This window comes from Salvelinus sp. IW2-2015, linkage group LG11 (genome assembly GCF_002910315.2).
Source record: "Salvelinus sp. IW2-2015 linkage group LG11, ASM291031v2, whole genome shotgun sequence".
Classification (NCBI taxonomy): domain Eukaryota; kingdom Metazoa; phylum Chordata; class Actinopteri; order Salmoniformes; family Salmonidae; genus Salvelinus; species Salvelinus sp. IW2-2015.
The window spans coordinates 30,907,661-30,911,580 of NC_036851.1; positions in this window are offsets into that span (position 1 = coordinate 30,907,661).

Consider the following 3,920-nt stretch of genomic DNA (forward strand, 5'->3'; position numbering starts at 1 on the left):
TTTCTGTACCAAATATTAAGTTCTGCTTTTCTGATGTATCAAATACTTATGTCATGCAATAAAATGCAAATTAATTACTTAAAAATCATACAATGTGATTTTTTGGATTTTTGTTTTAGATTCCGTCTCTCATAGTTGAAGTGTACCTATGATAAAAATTACAGACCTCTACATGCTTTGTAAGTAGGAAAACCTGCAAAATCGGCAGTGTATCAAATACTTGTTCTCCCCACTGTATATGATATTTGATATTCTTCAAAGTAGCCACCCTTTGCCTTTAGGTAAAAGACTAAGTCCATATTATGGCAAGAACAGCTCAAATAAGCAACGAGAAACAACAGTCCATCATTACTTTAAGACATGTAGGTCAGTCAATCTGAAAAATTTCAAAAACTTCGACCGTTTCTTCAAGTGCAGTCGCGAAAAACATCAAGCACTATGATGAAACCGGCTCTCATGAGGACCGCCACAGGAAAGAAAGACCCAGAGTTACCTCTGCTGCAGAGGATAAGTTCAGTAGAGTTAACTGCACCTCAGATTGCAGCCCAAATAAATGCTTCGCAGAGTTCAAGTAACAGACACATTTCAACATCAACTGTTCAGAGACTGCGTGAATCAGGCCTTCATTGTCGAATTGCTGTAAAGAAACCACTACTTAAGGACACCAATTAGAAGAAGAGACTTGCTTGGGCCAAGAAACATGAGCAATGGACATTAGACTGGTGGAAATCTGTCCTTTGGTCTGATGAGTCCAAATTTGCAATTTTTGGTTCCAATCGCCGTATCTTTGTGAGACGTAGAGTAGGTGAACGGATGATCTCCGCATGTGTGGTTCCCACCGTGAAACATGGAGGAGGAGGTGTGATGGTGTGGGGGTGCTTTGCTGGTGACACTGTCAGTGATTTATTTAGAATTCAAGGCACACTTAACCAGCATGGCTATCACAGCATTCTGCAGCGATACGCCATCCCATCTGGTTTGCACTTAGTGGGACTATCATTTGTTTTTCAACAGGACACTGACCCAACACACCTCCAGGCTGTGTAAGTGCTATTTGACCAAGAAGGAGAGTGATGGAGTGCTGCATCAGATGACCTGGCCTCCACCTCAACCCAGTTGAGATCGTTTGGGATGAGTTGGACCGCAGAGTGAAGGAAAAGCAGCCAACAAGTGCTCAGCATATATGGGAACTCCTTCAAGACTGTTGGAGAAGCATTCCAGGTGAAGCTGGTTGAGAGAATGCCAAGAGTGTGCAAAGCTGTCATCAAGGCAAAGGGTGGCTATTTTGAAGAATCTAAAATCTATTTTGATTTGTTTAACACTTTTTTGGTTACTACGTGTTATTTCATAGTGTTGATGTCTTCACTATTATTCTACAATGTAGAAAATAGTACAAATAAAGAAAAACCCTTGAATGAGTAGGTGTGTCTAAACTTTGACTGGTACTGTATGTGGCATAACATTCATGTTGATGGACATCATAGAAGTTTGACGAAAAGTCATGATGTGACGCAGTTGCTTTACACCTAGATTATGAAACACTGGACCAAAACGAAATGGTATCCATAATGTTTTATAGGACCTCTCTTTATGATAATATTGAATATAACATGAGCAATAAAGATATAGGCTACATTGTCTGTTAAATAAAACGCAGCCATTAAAAACATTTTATAATTAGCTACAGTATGTATTGTAGCAGTTTTGTACTGAGCCTATAGATGTGTAATTCATTATGATTACGAGAGTTAATTTGAATCGAGAAATGTTTTGAATGTTAAATTCATTGAAGGTAATTACATTTAATCAGTTAATCATTTATGTTAATCATCGTTAATCACGATTTACAAGAATGTCACAGCATTAATAATTGAAACAATTTTAGACATTGATTTCATAGCTCAGTGTGCATACACTGTAAGTAGGCTACAATACATTTACTGTTTCACCAACTCCAGCCTAGGGATACTTATCGCGATTTATTTGTAGGGTCATCATGAGTTTTCCGTCACATGCCCAGGGACTACTTTGGTCTAGTTATAGACAAGGCCAAGAAATATTCTTGACCTATAGTTACCTGGCCAGGATCAACTATTTGCCCTAGTTGGCATGATGCACTAGAGTGGAAATTCTTCTGATGTATTTTCACAAAATATCGTCACTTACTTGATACTTTCTGATTAATTGGGTGATGATTCATGGAAAGAGTATGTCAATTCAGTATATAGTACTGCTTGTAAAGCTGTACATGGACACATGTTGCTCTCTCCATCTCTCTCTCTTTCTCTGTCGCTGGTGGACTGATTCTCTGCTCTTCTCTCTGACGTGTGCAATTGTTGTTTACCCCCCTTCATGGATTTAAAGCATAGGATTGGTGTAGGGCTAGATGGAGTTGGATTGGTGTAGGGCAATGTAGAGGGAGTTTATTCTCAATGGATAAAATGCTATGTGTTATATATATACATGATCTTTCTTGCACCAGTCCATTCCTTTTGAATCCACGAGGGGGAGTGAATAAGGGCACACTTCAGGGAGAATGGTAGAAACGGACCCTAGCCATTCACATTGGGAAGCCAGATGCAATTCCTACTCAATTGTGCAGTTCATCTTTCTGATACTAGAGGTCCCTGTTGGAATATAAAAAGAAGAAAGAAGTACTACTGTGCAACAAGCAGTAGGTTCTACTGAAGTATCCAGAAACAAACTAGTGTGTGGGAGCTTATATGTGTTTTTGGGTGATGGTATGTGTTGTGTCTGTGGTGTCCATTAATGTGTTCTTCTTCTTTTATATAGTGAGGTGTAATCTATTATTTATTATATTGTCAATCTGTTGCCTTAGTTTCTTCTTTGTAGAGTCTGAGTGTGATTTCCTCGACTATTAGTGTTTGTGTGTATTAGTGTGTTTGTGTGTATTAGTGTGTTTGCTGTTTTCCATGCATTGATTGATGTATTTGTTCTTTTAGAGATGTTGGTAAGTGTTTTGTGTGTGTTAATCAGTATGTTGATTGATTAGTTGCCTCTGTGTTGTGTCTGGGGGTGTTTTTCTTTATATGTGCGTGTTTTTGTTCTGTGTGCATTGCCTGTGTGTGTGTTGTGTGTGTGGTGGTGTGTGGTGTGTGTGTGTGTGTTGTGTGTGTGTGTGTGTTTTGTGTGTGTGTGTGTGTGTGGTGTGTACTATATGCGTGAATATGTGTTGTTTGTGCTGTGGAGAGCTTTGGGTATGTGGTTTGTCAGACAGGCTGTGACAGGGCAGCTCATAATTACAGAGGGGCTGTGTGTTTTGTAACGTCAACAGAACTGCTGCACCACGCACACCTGCACAAACAACACACACCTGTAAACCACACACACACTGCAAAACAACACACACCTGCAAACACACACCACCTGCAAAACACCACACACCTGCAAAACAACAACATGCACTGCAAAAACAACACTGCAAACACCACACACCTGCAAACAACACACGCACATCTTCAAAACAACACACGCACCTTCAAAACAACACACACGCACCTGCAAAACAACACACACACCTGCAAACAACACCAACACCTGCAAAACAACACATACACCTGAAACACCCTGCCCCTAGCTTCTCCGGCTTGCCTCCTGCCTACCCATCACCACACACACACACACACACACCACACACACACCACCACACACACACACACACACACACACACACACACACACACACAACACACACACACACACACACACACACACCCACACGGAAAAGACAGCCGTACAAATACACAATATAAACACATGGAAAATGTAGAAACTTACATTTGAAGAGACCCATGCAAATGCTAGCCTCGTAAATACCAGATTGATGATATCCGTGTACCGAGCATCCATGTAAACTCGTGAATCAGGCGGGCTTGCAAATGCAGATATGCCTACATGAA